General features: G+C 43.3%; 1 long non-coding RNA gene across 1 annotated transcript; it reads left to right on the top strand.

The window, feature by feature from the left end:
* Window positions 1-14,299: 14,299 nt before the first annotated feature.
* LOC111816969 lies at window positions 14,300-18,925 on the top strand. Its single transcript, XR_002821274.1, has 5 exons — window positions 14,300-14,549; window positions 14,853-14,885; window positions 14,987-15,016; window positions 15,102-15,152; window positions 18,895-18,925. It is a non-coding gene; the product is annotated as an uncharacterized LOC111816969 (long non-coding RNA).
* Window positions 18,926-20,812: the final 1,887 nt, after the last annotated feature.

The following is a 20,812-nucleotide window of genomic DNA, read 5'->3' as shown; positions in this document are numbered from 1 at the left end:
CTCACTACACATATCAGACTCACAGTGATCCTCCTGTTTTCAGCCTCCCAAGCTCTGGGATTACAGGCTTGCCCCACCACGCCAAGTCTCAATCTGCTGTCTCAGTACACCCCAGGGGCAGGACCAACTCGGCCTGCAGAGGATCAAGCCCCAGTCCCTACATCTGCCTAAGCAGGCACTTTAATCCGCTGAGCTATCTGGCTGGTCCTGGGTTCGGTTTTGAGTAAAGGCCTTTGTTCTGGATAGCCATCTTTGTGGCTGGACTTAGGTAGGACCCCTTGGCTCCCCATAATTATAAATATTCTTTGTTGTCTTTATTCTCACCATAGGTTGCACTAGATGTGGTAGACTGAAATTAACTTTTTTTTGGGGGGGTGGAAATTAACTTAACGAGATTCCAATAACTTATCCTTGGGATTACAAATACAAACTTCTGAGACCAAGACAAGGACCAAGAAGGGCTCATGATATTTAGTGCTCAATGTGGCCAGGAGACAAGATCTTCTCAACACAAGGGCTCACTACAGCAGAGTTCTGTTTCCCAGGAATAGAAGAGATGAAATGAAATCAGTTCCAGACCCTGCTCGATCCCCTGAAGCCCAATCTATGAGGCTGTCCACATGGTAAAGATGGAAGAGAAATGAGACAAGCTGCAATAGAGAAGGTGGAAGAGTAGGTAATGGTCAGAACACTGGAATCCTTAGTTTATCACTCTGTTTGGATGTCCCGAGTATAACCCAAATTGCCCCCAGCACCATCAGTCTCCACTCACACAGCCAACATCTTAAGTCACTGATGAGTTAGATGTTCAATGATTTTGTTTTGTTCTCATTGACTTTGATATGTCCCATCTGGTCTTCTGTGCCTCCTTCTGACAGGCATAGCTCACATCACAGCCTGAGGCTGCCCCTGCTGGAATGCAGACCCGTAAAACATCCTTACCTCTCCTCCTTCACTGCCCTGCACACACCAGGCACTGCTCTGTCCTCTAACCACAACTCAAGTCACCACTGCCACATCTCTGTTCCTCAAGACCATGAAGGCTCACCCTACTGCAGCACCTCTGTATGAACTCTCTCCTCTGCCAGGACCCCCATGAGGCTGACCGGAGGCCTAGTTTGTCTTACATCTCACTTTTCACCCCAAAGGTTCTTTCTACACCATCGGAAGTGGCCCCTTCAGCCTGCTCCAGGAGCTCTGTAATGTGACACTCTTTCTTCCTTCAGGGTATTTATCACTGTGTGAAAATATCTGATTTACTTGATTATTATTTCTCGCTCATACTAGACCCCAAGACCCATGAGGACAGCCGGTTTGTTACTTTTTGGGGGGGGAGGAGAAGGCGCAGAACCGGGGATTGAACTCAGGTCCTTGCACTTGCTAGGGAAGCATCTATTCCACTGAGCCATCTCCCCGGCCCCTAGTTTGTTACTTAAAAAATACTTTCAAAATATGATTCCATACAAAAAGCTGTATTTTTTTTTTGTTTTGTTTTTAATGTAATGCTGGGGGAGGAACCAATCTACACTGAATTACACTCCAGCCCAGCTATACATATTTAACATAAAGAGCTTGATGACTAGGAGGATAATTATATACCTGATAGAGACCACTGTGAAGTGGCTCTGAGCAGAATTTAATATTAACAAATTGACTTTTCATGCTCACGTGTGAGTTTGCTTGAGGCCCAGGCCCTTGTCTGGAGAGGGGTAGCTGACTCAGCAAATGAACCTCTATGAGTCACCAGTCCTGGCTGAGGCCTGTATTGCCTGTAAAGTTGGGATGCTTCACAGGACAAGATAAGGCCACAGCTGAGGGCATTTGACTCCAATCTCAATTAACTAAAAGGAGACTATAGCTGCAGACTTTTAACTCCTGTGGTGAAAGTCTTCCTGGAAATAACCAAATTCTATTAAACTAACATAACATCACTTGGAGAAGTCCTTAGAGGGCTTCCCAACTACTGCCCAGATTTCTACATTTTCTTCAGTATCCACCTCCTTTGAAAAACTAATAAATATGGGCTACCCAGAGAAGTTCTTTGTCTTAACCCAGAGAATCGCACATTCTATATGAGGGTTTGGTACCCCCTGGAACCTGTTTCTTTGTCTCATTTATTTAAGCCTTCTCCATTCACTCATTTGGGAGAACTAGGGGATAATATTTACATGATATATACCCATGGAACCATCACCTCCATTAAGGTCATGAACATGTCTGCAACCTCCACTGTTGTGCCGTTCCCTCTTATCATTGTTGTTGTTACTTTTGCACTAAGAGTATCTAACATATTAAGAATTACTGTCTGAGCAAAACTGAAGAATACAATACAATTGAGTACATCGAGAGCCATAGAGACAGCACCACGGCAAGTGAGAGCTGGATGGGCACCAGGCAACTCTGCCCCTTACTGAAGAAAACAAGTAAACATGGGCAAAGGAGATCCTAAGAAACCGAGGGGCAAAATGTCATCCTATGCATTCTTTGTGCAAACTTGCCGAGAGGAGCATGAGAAGAAGCACCCAGATGCTTCTGTCAACTTCTCCGAGATTTCTAAGAAGTGCTCAGAGAGGTGGATGACCACATCTGCTAAAGAGATAGGAAAATTTGAAGACATGGAAAAGGCAGACAAAGCTCATTATAAAAGAGGAATGAAAACTTATATTCCTCCTAAAGGAGAAATAAAAAAGAAGTTGAAGAACTCCAATGTGCCCAAGAGGCCTCCTTCAGCCTTCTTGTTCTGTTTTGAGCATCACCCCAAAACCAAAGAACTTCCTGGCCTCCCATTGGTGATGCACAAACAAACTGGGAGAAGTATGGAATGACACTGCAGCAGGTGACAAACAGCCCTACTAGAAGGCTGCTAAGCTGAAGGAAAAGTATGAAAAGGACACTGCTGTCTACCGGGCTAAAGGAAAACCTGATGCAGTGAAAAAGGGAGTCATCAAGGCCAAAAAAATCAAGAAAAAGAAGAGAAGGATAAGATGAAGAGGAGGGAAAGGAGGGGGAGGAAGAAGAAGAAGAGGAGGAAGAGGAGAGTGGTGGATAAGTTATACAGTCTTTTATCTATAAAGCATTTAATCCCCTGTACACAGCTCACTCCTTTTGAAGAGAAAAATTGAAATGTAAAGATTTGTTTACATTCAATTGTTTACATTTCAGTTGAAAGATTGGGGTGATGCTCAAAAATTGAAAGATTTGTTTTTAAACTGTACAGTGTCTTTTTTCTATAGTTAACACACTTTTGAGTGTGTCTTTAGATAGCTCTGTTCTGGTGGCATTTTCAATAGCCACTAACCTTGCCTGGGGGTTGTAAATTGGCACTGAAATTTAAAACAGGTTCTTGTCGGTGCATAGCACAAATTAGTTACATATGGGGACAGTAGTTTTTCATCTTAAGTTGTCTCTGATGCAGCTTATACAAAATAATCGCTGTTCTATTAACTAAATGCCACTGTGTAATTGGAAAAAAAGTGCAGCTGTTCTGTTGACATTCTGAATGCTTCTAAATAAATACAATTTTATTAATAAGGAAAAGAACACAATAGTTATGTTAGCTTTAGGCACTGTGCTGTATAGATCTCCAGAACTATCTTGTATGACTGAAACTTTAGCTACCGCCCTACACTTCTCCTCTCTCTCCTACTCTGACAAACCACCAATCTACTCTCTGCTTCTGTGTTTGACTATTACAGATTCTATAGGTAAGTAAAACCTAGATTCAGCCACCTCAGCAAAGCCCACTCTCCATGACTGCATGAGGCTTTGGGGCAACATCTAAATACAGCCATAAATACTTTCCTGTGACTTATTTTACTAATTGTAAATTAATTTGTTAATATTCCTCTCTTTTCCATCTTTTTTAGAAGAGCTTGAGAAGGACTGACACTAATTTGTTAAATGCTTAAAATTTATCAGTTAGTCCATCTACGCCTAAGCATTGCTTTGATGGGAAATGTTTTTTTATTATTAGTTCAACATCTTTTCTCATAATGGCTTGTTTAGATTTTTTAGTTCTCCATGATTCAGACTTGGTAGGTTTTCAACTAACTTACTCACTTCTTTTAGGCTACCCAATTTATTGGCATAGAACTCTTCGTGCTAGTCTCATTCTTTGTATTTCTGTGACATATTTTGTATTTCCTTTTTTCTTTGAGTCTTTTCTTAGTCTAAATGTCTGAATTTAGTCTCTTTAAAAACTCTTAGAGCCAGCCTGCTTAGACAGATGCAGGGACCTGGGTTTGATCCCTGGCCTGCCTTGCCAGCTCTACCCCTGTGGCATGCTGAGACAGCAGATCGAGACTGGGTATAGTGGCACACATCTGCAATCCCAGCACTTGGGAGGCTGAAAAACGAGGATCAATATGAGTCTGATCTGTGTAGTAAGACCCTGTAGACCCAGTACTAAATACATTTTTAAAAAAAGGGTGGGCTGGCCTTAGCTCAGTTGTTTAAGTGGCTGCTTCCACAAAGCTGTCAGCCTCAGGTTGCTGTAGTTCGATCCACACAACATTCCAGTCAGCCAAATCACCCCTGAGGGCATTCGGAGCAAAAATAAAAAAATAAAAATAAATAAATAAAAACCTTATGCAGAGCCAGGGACATGGATCAGTGGAATAAGCACTTCCCTGTCAAGCGCAAGGGCCTGAGTTCAATTCCTGGTTCTGAAAAAAAAAAAAAAAAAAAAAAAACTCAGTCTCACTGATATGTTGGATTATTTTTCTACCCTGTATTTTATTTATACAAGCTCTAATCTTTTTTACTGCTAGCTTGTGAGTAGCTTACTCTTTTTCTGTTTCCTGAAGTAAAAAGTTGCCAGTTTGAGCTTTTTTTAAATGTATGCATTTACTGCTATCCTAGTTCATGTTAAAACCACTATTACTAAAGATAGGTGTGGTGGCTAATTCCCATGATCCCATCACTTTGAAAGGCTGAGGCAGGAAGATTCCAAGTTTGAAGCCAACCAAATTTTCATAATGAGAATTTGTCTCAACAACAAACTGCTATTATTTGTACCTATAAGCTTGAGTACACTGAGTTTACATTTTCATTGGTCCTAAGAACTTTTTTTGGTTTTGGTATCTTTTATTCATTGGTTGTTCAGGAGCATGTTACTTAAATTTTGCATTTATATTTATTTTCCTCATGTAGCTGATTTCTAGTTTCATCCTCTTGCATTTGGAAAAAATGCCTAAAATTATTTCAATCTTCAATCTATTGAGACTTTTTGAGGCCCAACAGATGACCTATCCTTGATGGTATTGCACCTGTGCTTAAGAATGTGTATTGCACTGCCACTGGATGAAATGGTCAGGGTGTGCTGGGTCCATCTGGTCTATCATGTTGTTTAAATCTGTTCTCTACTGAGAAATTCTGCCTAGAGGATTTATTCATTGTGAGGCACCAAACTTCCCAAGTTTTTCTGTATCACTGCCCATTTCCTCCTTCAATTGTTAATATTTGCTTTCTATATTTAGAAGCAATGATGTTGCATATTACACACACATAAACATTTCATATCCCTTGACGAATGACATCTTTATAACTGTAAAATTACCCCCTTCATCTCTTGTGAATTTTTGACTCGAAGTCTGTGTAGTGGATTGTTAAGTGGTGGTCAATTTGTTATACCCAGCTGAACTGAACTAGCATGGTACTGAGTGTGGGAGGCCCACCTGAGAGTTGTTGCCTGCAGCATAAGAAGCAGAACTGGAGAAGCTGTCAAGAGGCTGTTGTAGAAGTTGTTGGGGCTGGTGGAAGGTGCTGGTTCTCTTGGGCTATTCTTCTGCAGGACCTTGAAATGCTGTCTTTCTTTCCTGATGAACTTGACTGTTCTTGTTAGAGGAGCTCAGGCCCTATAAGTTTGAGTACATTGTGGCTGAGAATGGCTACTGTTCATTTTGGGGGAGCTCTGGTCCTCATCTTAAGCATCATGGCCTGGCTCCAGAGGGGAAGATGGTACAGAGCTCAGCCTCCTGGAGAAGCTTGTCACATCAGCTTTCCTGATGGGAACTCAGCTTACTCGTCACTGGAGGGGCTTGGGACCTCACTGTTGCTGAAAATGGCTGTGGTACTTTGGGTGGGAGCTCTGATGCTTGCCTCAAGCATTGCTTCCTAGTTCCAGTTGAGATTGCTCAGCCTGCTAGAACAAATCCTTCATCACACTGGAACAGACTTTCTAGCTTCCACCACTGACCTTTGGGCCTTTGCGGCACAGATCCATGAAGTGGGCCTGCATGAGACATTGTTGTGGATTCTAGGCCTCCAGCTGGACTTGTGGGAGGCATTGTTATGCACTCTATGTTTTCATCCGGACTCTGCAGGATATTAGGATCCGGGACCCCAGCTGGATTCTTTGATCTTTAGGGTATGAACAGATTTCCTGCACTCATTGTACATGATTGTTTGGGTGATTCATTATAAAATCTTATAAAATGTATCCTGCATTATATTGTTCTCCTTGGAAACACCCCAAATCACCATAGTTTGTTTCATCTAACATAACCACCCTAACTCTCTTCTGGTTCCTTTTGGACAGAGTATCTTTTGCCATGCCTTCCCTTTGTGCCCTTAAAGTTTCTCATGTATCATATAAATGGATCTTTTTAAGACCCATTCAGCAACTGTGTATCTTTTGATTGAAGAATGTAATCCATTTATATTTAAACTTCTTACCCTAGTCATCCTTTGTGATGTTATGTTTTTTTCTAGTGGTATCCTTTTGATTCCTTTCTATTTATATATCTATAGGGTTTTTTGTTATTATAATTATTACACAAAGCACGCTATAGTCTGTTATTGTTTGTCTAGTGGTCCCCTTAAAGCCTTATACAGTCATTGAGGCAGGCTTCTAGAGTTTGTGATTAATTCATGATCCAGTGCTGGGATTATGTGTATGAGTGCTACACCTGCCCTGGGGCAGATAATCTGCATACAAATATAAGGGAGAGAGGCTTGCCAACAGCTGTAGGAGCTGCTCTCCCCACCATGCACTTTGCCGTATTCTGCCACAATGAACAACTGCCCTCTGCTATGTGCTGTTCTGCCTTGCCACCAGCTGAATAAGGACTGAAACCTCCACCATGACCTAAACAAACCTTTCCTTCCTTAATTTGGGGTGTTGGGTATTTTGTTTCAGCAACAAGAGAAAAATAACTCAGACAGAATTCAGTACCAGGAAAATGGGATCATTGCTGTAAGTATATACTTGACCATGTGGATTACAAGCCTTTGGGAATGGCTTATGGGAAGAGATAGGGTTTGGAGATGTCACCTATAAGGAAAGTGCTGGAATAGCCTCAGCTGTTCTGTATGGTTGATTCTGGTCAGAGCTCAGAAGATCAGAGGCTGATATAAATTCTGCCTATAAAGACCAGGCTGGGGAGGTTTTGTCTGCATTGCTTGTTGGACTCCAGAAGATGTGTGTTATGGCTTGACATAGTTTGTCTTCATTTTGCTTGCGTCCAGAGACTTTGCCTGACACTGACATAAAGCATAGTGGACTGATTGATCTTGCAAAGGAAATTTCAAGGCAGTCAAATGTTAAGGCAGTGGTATGGCTACTGTTGGGGGGCTTTTAGTCAGATTTATGTGGAGAATCCAAAGCAAAGAACCCAGCAGGATGATTTAAAATGTTGTGAGTTTGGCCAGAAAGGAAGTGCCAGTAAAGCTGTAGACTGCAAAGATAGAGCTAAGAGGATTTCCATGGTTGAGAAGGAACAGAAGAAGAGAAAAGATGGCCTGAAGGCATCACAAGAAGCAGCAAGTCTCCAACCTTTACAGCCTCAAAACTGCAAAGGTGGAAGACTTTGGTTTGAGGAGGAAGCCACAAACCACTATGTTCCAGAATGTGGCACAGAGAATTTGTTCCTCACAATCAGGGTCACAGTGCTCAGCAATCCAGGCACCTGATTCCTACAGCCAAAGAGAAGAAAGCCTGACTACTGCTCCAGCTGGCAGCAGACCTTGGCATCATCCACGTGGCATTGGTTTTAGGTGCATACAGAATACAAGAGTTCTGAGGTTAAGAAAGCTTCCACATAGATTTCAGAAGGTCTGGGAGGCCAGGCAGTGTGTCCCTGACAGGGCAATGTGTGAGGCAGAGAGCAAGAAGCCTAATGTGCAGTGGAAACCCCAGGTTGAAAAAGGCAGGAGTGTGCAAAGGCAGTCCCGGAGAGACGTCATGGGATCTATAATCAGCAGAAGTGCCACAGAGGGAGAGCTGTATGGAGCTCACATGTTGCCAGATTGCTTCAGAAGTTGCATATGGAACTATAGGACTTAATGTTTGCCTTTCTGGATTTTGGGCTTGCTTTGGTCCCAACGCTTTGTAACCCCTTGTTTGTACTTTTTTGAATGGTAATATTTTTCTTGTGCCATTGAATGTTGGAAGTGTTTAACTTTTCATCTGTACAGAGGCTCACAGCTAAGAGTTCGCCTTAGATCTTGGAGGAAACTTGGGACTTGGACATTTCAGCAATGCTAGAACTGTAGGACTTTGTCAACTCTTACAGATGGACTACAATGCCCTTTGCATAAAGGGATGTGCATGAATCTTTAGGGGCCCAGGGACAGAATGTTATGGTTTGTGTCTAGTTGTCCCCACAAAGCCTCATACAGTCACTGGGGCAGGCTTCTAGAATTTGATTAATTCATGATCCAACGCTTGGATTATGGGTGTGTTACACCTGCCCTGGGATGGATAATCTGCATACAAATGTAAGGAAAGGAAAGGCTTGCTAGTAGCTGCTGGAGCTGCTGCCCCTCCCTTAGCTGTTGGGTGTTTTCCACAGTCATGAACTGCTGCCCTCTGTCATGTGCCTGCCTTGGAGCCAGCTGAGTATGGACTGAAACCTCCACTAACTGTGAGCTTAATAAACCTTTCCTTCCTTCATTTTGGGTGTTGGGTATTTGTCTTAGCAACGAGACAAAGGTAACTGAAACACAGTCTTCACAATCTATGCTGAGAGTTTATTATCAGTTACATATAAAACTATGTACTTTTCCATTGCATATTTGTCATTGCTGTCACAATTTATATCTAGAATCATTAACAAGGTTTGTTACTATAATTATTTTAATACCTTTTATCCTTAATGCTAAAGTTAAAAGTGATTTATATAGCACCATCACAGCTGGGTATGGTAGTACACACCTGTAATCCCAACATTCAAGGGGCTGAGGCATGAGTCTGAGGCCATCCTGGGCTACATAATGAATTCAAGACCAGCTTGAACAACACATCAAGACCCTGACTCAAACAAAAAGCAAAAGCAAAAACACACCATCATTATAGTATTAAAGTATTCTGAATTAAACTATCTACTTACCTTCATCAGGAAGTTCTATACCTTATTTATGGTCTCATGTTGCTAGTGTTTATTTTAGCCTAAAGTACTTCCTATAGCATATCCTATAAAGCAGGCCTCTGGCTGGGCATGGTGGCTCAAATCTGTAATCCCAGCACTTGGGAGGATGAGGCAGGAGGATTGCTGGCAGTTTGAGGCTGCCTGGGCTATAAAATGAGCTCACAGCCAACCTGAACTGCATAGTAAGACCCTGTCTCAAAGACAAAAAAAAAAAAAAAAAAAAAAAAAAAAATCAGGTCTCAAGTGATGAACTCAGTTTTCATTCTTTTGGGAAAGTCTTTCCTTCATTTCTAAAGGAAAGAACTATCAGGTATAGTATTCATAGGTGGCAGTTCTTTCAGCACTTTAATCATCCCATTCCGTTCAGGCCTGCAACATTTCTGTAGAGAAATCCACTCACAACAGTAATCTAGTGGTAGTTCTCTTATAATTGACAACTTTCCTCATGGCTTTCAAAATTGTGTTTCACTTTTCAAAATTTGATTTTAACATTTTTAGGTGAAAACCTCTTTATGTTCACCTATTTTGAATCCTTTGAGCATTAGGTATGTGTTTATTTTTCTCTTGAGATCTTTCTGTCATTAATTCTTTAAGCTTTCCACCCCTTTCTTTGCCCCTTCTGGCACTCCTAAAATTGTTATGATACTATCCTATAAAGTCCACAAATTTTCATGCCTCTTTCTCATTCTTTTATCTGTACATTAAAAATGGTCAAGTTAGCCAGGCATGGTGGTGTACACCTTAATCCCAGCACTCATTTGAACTGCAGAGCAAATCCTTGTCAAAAAAGAAAAAAAAATGGCCAAGTTGTATTGTTATAGGCATTTTAACATAAATTTTACCTGGTTCATTATATCCTGTATAGAGGAATGCAATGTAGTAAAAAGGGGAACAAATCCCTTAAGGACTCATACTATTCTTTTTTATTGTAAAAAATGCATGGATGCCCAAAATTGTGAAAAATACAAAGACATCGTACACACCCATAATACCATCACCTAGAAAGTACAGTGAGAATTCCAAGTTTGAGGGCAGTCTGGGCTACACACTGAATTCCCAGCTGACCAGTACAATATAACAAGGCCATCTGAAACTTGCCTTGCTCTGAAGTTCTCCATTGCTTTTTTCCAGGCCCTAATTTACCACCACACACCAAAGGACCTTCTGGACTAGTTTTGCTTGCTTTTGTACATCACATGAACAGAATCACACAGTATGCACTCTTTGGGTAGGTCTGGCATTCCACTCTTCTGGGTCTGGAATCTCACATTGTATGAGCATCATCCCTGCTTTATGTAGTTGTAGATGGCTCATTCTCATTGCTAATAGTATGTTTATTCATCCATCTTCCTCTTGATACTGAGGTTGCTCCCTTTGGACCTGCAACAAGTACTTAAGCTATGATTATTCTAGTCTTCTGGGGAAAATGTGTAAGCATTTTTGTTAAACATATTCCTAGGAGTTGGACTATGGAGTCAGTGTCTGCTTAGCTTTACAAGACAGTGTCATGTGATTTTTCAACTGAGCTCTGGTTGCTACATGTGCTTGTGTTAAAAAGACTATGTGGGCCAAAGCAAACAACTGTGGGTCACTAGTTTGTCACCACTGGCCCTGGGCATCTGTACTTCTAAGGAAAGATCTCTTAGGAGGTAAGTTCCAATTTCAGCAACTCATTCCCTTGCCTAAGACCTTGCAACATACCCTTCCCTTTGAGCCATGCTCTCACTCCTTGCATGAGCTGTCCTTTCTTTCTCCTGATCTTCACATAGGCATTTTCCACAACTCCATCTTGGCCTTAAAGATCTCAGAGGGCTGCCAGACTGCCTACATCTTGGAACATATTGTTGTGTGAATACTTACACATATGCAAATTTGGATTTTTTTCCCAGTTAATACTACTGATGAAATAAGACAAGAAAAACAGGAAACTGTAGTAAAAGCCTGAGTGAGGGTCACTGTACAAAAATCTGGTGGTGAGGGAACAAATGACCAAGACGGTACATCCCAGGTAGAGGAAACAACTTCGTGAAAAAAAAAAAAAAAAAACAAAAAAAAACAAAAACAGGTGGTGCCTGGCCGTTTGGAGGAACAGCAATCAGGGGTACACATCTTGGAGTAAGGTAGGTGAGACTGCAGGCAGCTTTATATGCCACCCTCAGAACTCCAGACTTTTGAATAAGGGAAAGCATAGTTTTTGAGAAAGAGACATGTGGTCGAGAGGCATCCTTTTCAGTTTCTAACTATGAAGCTCCCGTAGCTTACATATTGCTACCCTATGATGGCCATTTAGCCTGCTTCCAATGTTCTACACAAAGCATGTCTATGTTTTTTCCTGTCCACATTTCAGCTGACAGTCTTCACATTAAAAAGTCTCTTTGCTGTGCGTGGTAACAGAGGCCCATAATCCTAGTACTGTGAGAGGTTCAGATAGGTAGATAACAAATTTTGAGTCCAGCTTTGCTGTCTTAGTAAGATCCTGGCTCAAAATCTAAAGATGATAGGACGCAGCTCAGGAGAATGGCCCTGGGTTCAAGCTCCAGTGCAGGAGAGGGGGGCAGATACTAACATTTTTGAATAATAACCCAACTCAAAGAAAACAAAGTAGCTCAGTAAGGTAGTCCATACCCATAGTACCTGCTACTTCAGAGGCAGCAGCTGAAGCAGAAGCAGCCTAAAGTAGAGTGCAGCCTGGGCAACTAACTTAACATGATGCAGGCCCAAGTAAAACAAACATTAGGTTCATAGTTTACTTATATATTTTTGGCAGAACCAGGGATTGAACTCAGGCCCTTGCACTTACCAGGCAAATACTTATTCTGAGCTATTTCCCCAGCCCCAAGGTTCACAGTTTAGCCCAATGTCACAGGTTCAATCTCTATCCAGGGCAGTAATAACAAAAGAAGGGATAAAAGGAAAGAAGTAACAGGCAACCCCAGCTCACACTCCCAGCCCAGTGCCTTTTTCCTATTTACTATTTTCTTGTACCGGAATCGAACTCGTGACCTCTAACTTTCCAGGCAGGTGCAGTGCTGCTGTTCAGTTATATTCTGCACCCTCCACTTTAAAATGTGGATTCAGTATAGACCAAACTTAAAGGGGCAGAAATGCTTCCCAGGTATGGAGGTGGGGGCGCCCCTCTGGCCTCTACAAGGGGGATGTTCTCTGGGACCTCAGGGAGGGTCAGGCTCACAGGGGCTCAGTTGTTCCAGACTCAGAAATACCCACCCAGCTTCTGCTCACACAAAGGACTACTACCTAGACTCCATAAAGAACTCAGAGCCCCAGATTTAATGACCTAAGCCAAACATGAGAACCTAAAATGAAGAGACACAACACAGATGAACTACGAACAGCAAATATATGAAGAAGTGCTCAACATCACTGGCCCTTCAAGAACTAATTAAAACACCGCTGAGATTCCATCTCACTCCAGAAAGAATGGCTATAATCAAGAAATGAACCAGTAACACATGCTGTGGCAGCTGTAGGGTGTAAAGAAATGCTTCTCCGTTGCTGGGGGGCGAGGAGGGGGTGTAATCTGGTATAGTCACTGATGCAAATCCCTTTGGAGATTCCTAAAAATCTAAAGGTTCCATTTGACTCGGCTATTCCCCTTGTAGGCGTCTTCCTGAGTTAAAAGCATCGTGCCATGATCTTTGCATACCCAAGTTCACAGCAGCACAATTTATAACAGCTAAATCTGGGATATAGCCCATATGACCACCAACAGATGAAGAAGGAAAAAGTATGATGGCCAGCCAGATAGCTCAGCAGATTAAAGCGCCTAGGGCGTGCTGAGAGGCAATTCAGACTGGGCTTGGTGTTGCGCACCTGTAATCCCAGTGCTTGGGAGGATGAAAACAGGAGGATCACTACCAGTTCGATCTGTGTGGTGAAACCCTGTAGACCCCGTAGCATTTATATACAATGGAGTACTACTCTGCTTGTAAAGAAGGATAAACCTTGAGTTGTTTTTAGGTAAACGGATGCACCTCAAGACCATCTTAAAAGAAGTGAGACACAGAAATTTAATTCTCCTACTGCTCTTTTGTGAGAGAAACCCAAAAGGTAAACAAGTAGCACAATGGAGGCCCGACAACAGTAAACAGGAAGAACAGGCTCAAATAGGAAGCACAACAAAGGAGTGGGAAGAAGAAACGATGAGAAATGGATAAATAAAAGAACTGGAGAAAATGGGGCGTTGAAGCATTGGAGGGGAGATTCGAGGAGGAAAAGTTAAGATATATTACATGAAGATACATTCTCTTTGATGATCATTAAACATAACAAATATGTACTAATATTAGGTAATAAATTTTTTTAAATTTTACGAAAATAAACACCCATCCAGCAGTCGCCACCATGGAAGACCAGAAGTTCTAAATGAAGTCAATGAAAGGAAAAACAGCAATCTCCCCGCGAAAAAGGAAGCGCGCCTGCGCAATGACTGCCGGGCCCAGCCCGCGCGCGCTTCCCTTCCCACGATCTCCCGCATGCGCCTGCGCACTACGTGCAGCTCCGCTCAGACCTGTGAAGCTACGGAACATGGTTAGCCATGCTTTCTGACAGTAGAGAAATCTGCTCCTTCGCGTACCCGATTTCTCTTCCTTCACAGGCCACTCGCCTTCCTATTAACACATAACCCAAGTTACCCCACGCCCGCAGCACCCAGGGGCCACGGTCGCCCAAGTGTATTGTGGGAAGGGACGTACGTAGCCACGTGACGCGATCCCGCCTATCGGCGCGCAGACCGCACTTTGCGGCTCGGCTTCAAACACGTTACGGTGAAGCCCAGCGGCCTGCGGGGCCCGCCTCCTCCGCCTGGGTCTGGGGCCCTTCGAGAGACGCCGGTCGGGGTGGGGGCGCCCGGCGCGGGGGCGGGGCAGTGGGGTCGAGTGACGTCCCGCCTCACCTATTCCGGCGCGGGCTGAGGGCGCGCGCGCGGCGCGGTGGGCCCCGCAGCCAATGGGGGCGGGGGGCGGCCCGGTGCGGGGGTAAAAGGGGGCGGGCTCCCAATCCGGTTCCATCCGGTTCTCCCACCGCCCCCGCCGTGGGTTCCAGCAGCTCTGGCGGCGGGAGGAACGGCAGCGGTCGAGCTGCGTATCTCCGCGAGGCTCCCGTGCGCCTCGACCCGCAGCCTCCGCACGCGCCCCGCGCGCCGCCAAGATGCCCAAGAGGAAGGTGAGCGCGGCTGCAGCGCGCACAGCCCCGGCGCCCCTGCTCGCTGCTTAACAGTTCCCCGCGCCAGGCCTTGGCCCGCTAAACCCAGCGCGGCCAGGGTTGGGCGAAAGGCGGTCGGGCCGGCGGGCGGACGCGGGGTCCCGGGCCCGAGTTCTGGAACGTTCGCTTGCGGGAGGGGAGGCAGGTCGGCGGGAAGCGTGACGTCACGCAGCCGGGCATTGTTCTCGGAGGGGCTGGGGCTCGAGGCGGCGATCCGGGGTCCCTGGCGCCCCGCGCGCATCCACCCGTGTGTTTCTCCCTCAGGTCAGCTCGGCCGAAGGGGCGGCGAAGGAGGAGGTGAGCGTCCGGGTCCTAGCCCGGGGCCGGGGGAGGTGGGCGGGGGGTGCGCCGCTGGCCTCTTTGGCGTTCTTGCTGATGGTGTCTTTTCTCTCTCCAAGCCCAAGAGGAGATCGGCGAGATTGTCGGCTGTAAGTATTAGCGACCTTCCGTAGTCTTCATTTTGCTGGGGATCGTGCACCGCCCCAGAGTACTCAGCTGATTTTTCCTTTTTAGAAACCTGTTCCAGCTAAAGTGGAAACGAAGCCAAAAAAGGCAGCCGGAAAGGTAGGATTCGAAACTTAAACGAGTCGTGAGAAGGGCCACCGTGCTACTTGATGTCTAGCTTTTGTTACTGCGTTTTTTTTTTTTAAGTTTTCATTTTTTGTGTGTATTTTAATGATTTTGGTAGGTCAGTTTCTGTGTCTGGGTAAACAGTTCCGGAGCAAAACTTGTCAAATAAATGCTAACCTACCGTTCAGAGATAAGGTTAAGATATCAAACTATTAAAATAGGAACTTGAGGCTACAAAGGAAATATGTTCTCTAATGTGTACACCGTGGTAGTTGCTTGCGATCAGTGCCAGTGTGTGCTTTCGCTCCTGACACTAACCACCAAGTCAGGATTAGAGCCGGGAGGTGGCTAGGGAAGTTCTTGTGTGTATCAGCTCCCTTGGGGCCAAGATCTCTTATCTCTATGCATCGAGGCTTATGTTTACTGAAAACAGGACTATCGGAATTCTAAAAGCAGTTGAAATGCAGTTAGGAATAATTTTGTCTTAAGGGCGTTGAGACTGCAGGTCTTTAGGATGACATTCTCCTTAGTGTACGGGCTAAATTAGATTTAAATGTGGGTTTGTTTGGGTGCAGCATTATAACCACATTCTGTAAGACCACATGTGCTCCCTGGTGTGATTTCTTTCAACTCAAAACTTGCTAGAGTTTGCTCTTTGAATTGTTTAAAAAAAAAAGACTTGTATTAGCACTCTTCCCAAAATGTAAAGGCATAATCGCATAAAGAAATAGGATTAGGGGCTGGTGAGATAGCTCAGTGGTCTAAAGCACCTACTTAGAACAAGCTTAGCTAAAGCACAGGGACCGCGGTTCAATCCCCCAGCACCACATGCCAGCCAGCCCCGCCCCCTGATGGGCTGAGCTGGCCACACGCGCACACACACATAAATAAAATTAAAAAAAAAAAGATTAAGAAATAGGATTAACACATTGCTGCCACCAACCACGTCGTTATTCTAGGCAGATCTGTCTCATGTCATATGACAGGCTCATACCAATGGATGGGACAACCCTGTGTGTAAATACCCCTCATCCCAACCCCCAGAGCTATCAACAGCCCCATGATTAATATATGCTAATTTTCTCTGTGTTGGGGAGCCTTTGATAAACATTACTTTTTTTTGTACTGGGAATCTATAAACTCAGTACTTTGTGCTTCCAAGGCAGGTGTTTGTGCCACTGAGTTATATTCCTTAGGATTTTTTTTTTTTAAACCTTGCCTAGTCCTTTGCTCTTTTAGCTTTTATTTCTTCTTGATCTCCCTTAAAATGTTTGAAATATGAGTAATTAAAATTTATTCCCAGCAGGTTGAGGGGAGCAGGTAGCATAACCAACAAGAAAGTTTTGGGTTTTTTTCTGTAAACGTCCCTTGAGGGGCAAAATTATTCAGCTTTCAAGAACGAAAAGTTGGAGAAACATGTATCTCAGTATTTTATCTAACTTACATATAAAAAGCTTTAACCTTCATGATGTTATTTCATTTAACTTTTATAATAAACTATAGTCTTCATGATTCAATCTTACTGAGTAAAGCCTTCAACAAATTACCCTTTCTTACTGTATTGTTTACTATGTGCACCATGGTTGTTGATTACTGTGGTAGATAAACTATTTTAAAATCACTTTTAGTGTGAGTTTTTGACTTGTATCATTTCCTTAGAAAGGAATGCCTTTATCAGAAAGCCAAAAATCTTACTTATTAAACTATTTTGGTGGGCTGGTGAGATGGCTCAGTGGTCTAAAGCAACTACTTAGAACAAGCTTAGCAAAGCAAAGAGACTGCGGTTCAATCCCCCAGCACCACATGCCAGCCAGCCCCGCCCCCTGGTGGACTGAGCTGGCCACACACACACACACACACACACACACACACACACAAATAAAAATTAAAAAAAAAATAAACTATTTTGGGGGACAGTATTGATTAAACCCAGGACTTGGAGTATACTGGGCAGGCACTGCCACAGCTGCACTGCAGTCTGTATGGCGGTCCTTCAGCTTATCTTGGAGGTTATGGTCCAGACACCCCTGTGATAAGTGAAAATCACCAAAGTAGTGACATTTACTTTAGTGTTTATATTTTAAGTCATTATAAATTTCTCCTACACTTTTAAATGTTCTTAACCATTTTCTAAACTCATAAACCTATATAATTTTAACATTACAGATACACCGTACGGACTGCAAAATCCTGCAATATAGCTAAAAATCATGATAAATAAATTAGATTAATATTTTTTGAAAAGTCTCAATACGGTCTGCAAAAGTCGAATTCCAAAATAGCGCTGTACTGCTATACTTTCATGAGACTCCCTTCCCTGAATGCGGATGGACCCCAGGACCTTCCAGTTCCCATACTGCACTCAGACTTTCGTTTTCCTGCCTCAGCACCCCTAGCCTGCTGGATTGCCTGGATAGGAACTTGTTCTCCTCATCTGATTTATTCTGTCTCTTGTTAAAAATCTGCTGAATCTCAAAAATCTCAAAAGGGCATTTGTGGTGGATTAATTTCTAAGGCTTTATTTTTACATTTATATTAGGATAGTAGTTATGAAACTAGTCCTATTCACATTACAAAGAGCGAGCTTTTACCTACAGAAGGGGTTGTGACAGTCCTTGTCCGAGATATATTTGTGTATATAATTTTGGCATTTGCCAGGCATGGTGGCTGACACCTATAATCTCAGCACTCTGAGGCTTAGGCAGAAGCATCACTGCAAGTTGGAGGCCAGCCTGGGTTACATACATAGTGAGTTCAAGGCCAGCCTGAACTATGTAATAAGGCCCTGTCTTAAAAAGGGGGTAAGTGTATAACTTTGTATTTACCTTGACGATTTACTGAGTTAATAGTCATTGCTATTTATGGAATGTAACCCTGTCTAAAAAAAGGGAGGGGCGTAAGTGTGTAACTTGGTGTTTATCTTAAAGGTTTACTGAGTTCATAGTCATTGCTGTTAGTTTATGGAATGTATCCACTGATAAGGGAGGTATCATGAAGTGATTTTTCTCCCTTCTGTGAAAGTTCTAGGGATGTACTTTCATGCTTTTCAGATTCTTCAAACACCTGAGTGAAAATGATACTGCCAGTGAGATAGCTCAGCAGACTAGCACAGGGAGTGGGACTCCTTTCCCAGTGGCCTCACCCCCAGGCACACTGATCTGGCCAGGACTGGGCGTGGTAGCACACACTTGTAATCCCAGCGCTGGGGAGGCTGAAAATAGGATCACTACCAAGTCCAACCTGTATTGTGAGACCCTGTACCAAATACATAAAATTTTAAAAATAATACTCAAAAATTAGGTTCTTTTAGCCTCTTATGTGATACTCAGGAACTAACTAGGTTATACAGCATGATGCTTTCCTCAGGTGGATGGTCTTCATGTGAGGGGAAAGATGTTACTCCTTGTGCCTGAGAGAAATCCAGGTAGATAGGGTCCCACTGGGAGAACACTGCAGGGATCACCCACTGCTTGTTCTGTGGGGTAGCAACACAGAGCAGTGAGTGGTGTGGGGCAACGCTCTTGGATAATGACATTGATGTTCAAGGCCTATGGTCAATTGCCCTGGCAACGTTGCTTGCCAGCAGTGAGGCAAGTGATGCTGCCAGGGTGAGCTGGAGTTAGCTCAGACTAACATCCTGGTGTGTAATGTGGTGTAAATATGGCAGCTGTCATGGACTCTGTCCTGTCAAAACATGCAGGCAGCTCTCCATAAAGGTACTCTTTCACTCTTTCAGGATAAATCTTCGGACAAAAAAGTGCAAGCAAAAGGGAAAAGGGGAGCCAAGGGAAAACAGGCTGAAGTGGCTAATCAAGAAACCAAGGAAGATTTACCTGCGGAAAATGGAGAAACTAAAAATGAGGTCAGAAGCAGCTATGTGGTGATTTGGGTTCTGAACATGAGATCTTTATGAAAGTATATATGTAAATAAGTGTAAAGGTTCATTGTGTTGGTTTGGGTTATGTTTATGGTACTGGGGATTGAACTTGGGGTACTTGGTAGTTATACCCCCAACCCTCCTGTTATTTTGGAGATCAGGTTCTTACTATATTGCTGAATTGCCCAGGCTGAAGCCAAATTTGGGATGCTCCTGCTTCAGCCTCCCAAATGCTGGGATTACAGGTATGCATCACCACACCCACCTTTTTGGTATGAAACTTTTTTCGAAACATCATTTATTCACTTTTCTTTCATATGAGTGTAGGGTCTGTCTTTTTGGCGGAACCGGGGATTAAACTCAGGTCCTTGCGCTTGCCAGGGAAGCACTTATTCCACTGAGCCATCTCCCTGGCCCCTGTGTGGTGTCTTTTAAAACACATTACTAGTGTTTTTATTTGCTTTTTTTCTATGTTTTACATGGCAGTGCACAGGCTTGAGAATCTTGGTTTGTTTTGAGATGAGGTGGGCTGCAAACTTGACACTTTGACCTTAGGCTCCCAAATAGCTGGCACCTGCTCCCCTGCTTAGCTTTGTTTTTCTTTGGTGTTTTGTTTTTTGCTTTCATATCCATTTCCTGGCTTGATTTCTCATGAAGAAAGTAAGAGTAGACATAGTGATACATGCCTGTAATTGTGAGGCTAAGGCAGGAGGATCAGGTGTTTATAGCCAATGTATAGTCCATAATGAGACTGTCTCAAACATTGGGTTCAAGGCCAGCCTGGGGTACACATAGTTCAAGATCCTATCTTGAAGCTTACAACTTACTTTTTTTTAAAGAAAGAGTTTCTTCTCATAGCTTAAAAGAACAAAGGTATACGGGTATACTTCTTTAACTCCAGCTACTGGAGGCTGAGAATATGGCTTAGTGGTTGAGACCTCCTGGGTTTAAACGCTAGTGCTACAAAACAACCCACAAAATGTTAACAGTGAAAACCCCACTTTATTTTGAGACAGAGACTCCGTGTAGGTCCAGTTGGCCTCAAACTCATACCAGTCCTGCCTCAGTCCCCCAGGTGCTGAGATTATAAACATACACCACACACCTGGTGGCTTTTACTTTTTAATCTTAGTTTGTTTTTTGTTTTTTGGGTTGTTTGTTTTTTGTTTTTTTTTGCTGTTTGGGTTGGGGGCCTTGTTTGCACGTGCATCTTAACTTCCTTGTTCTTAGCAACACTAGGCATCACATACTGCTTGGGGACCAATATGCTGCACATTACCAAAATATAATATGTGTGGCTGTTGGTAGGCCACAGTCAAGGTAGTTGCAAGGTAGGACTTGGAGTAGGTAAATTTGCATATGCAGAATCTAGGTATGTGAGTCATGGTATTTTTAAGAATAGTAGAGTTACATAGCTAGGCATGAAGCACATCCCTTGTAATTCCAGCACTCTTAAAGGCTGTGGCAGGGATAATCACAAGTCTTTTGGATTGGGTTTGGTTTTGGATTGTAAATTCATACTCAGCCTAAGCAACTTAATGAGTTAATGAGACTGTCTAAAAGAGCTGAAGATGCAGCTTGGTGCAGAGGCACTGGATTCAGTCCCCAGTATTCGTTGTGTAAACGTATGTACATTTTCATACTTAGTGAATGCTGGTGATCTCAGGATGGTGGTACATAATCAGAAGTTTGCTCACTTGTTTTCTTTGATTTGCAGAGTGCAGCTTCTGATGAAGCAGAAGAAAAAGAAGCCAAGTCTGATTAATCACACACCATG

The sequence above is a fragment of the Octodon degus genome, unplaced genomic scaffold, assembly GCF_000260255.1.
Source record: "Octodon degus isolate 3935 unplaced genomic scaffold, OctDeg1.0 scaffold00045, whole genome shotgun sequence".
NCBI lineage: Eukaryota > Metazoa > Chordata > Mammalia > Rodentia > Octodontidae > Octodon > Octodon degus.
The sequence above is the reverse complement of the archived record's forward strand: the minus strand, read 5'-3'. Positions and strand labels throughout refer to the sequence as shown.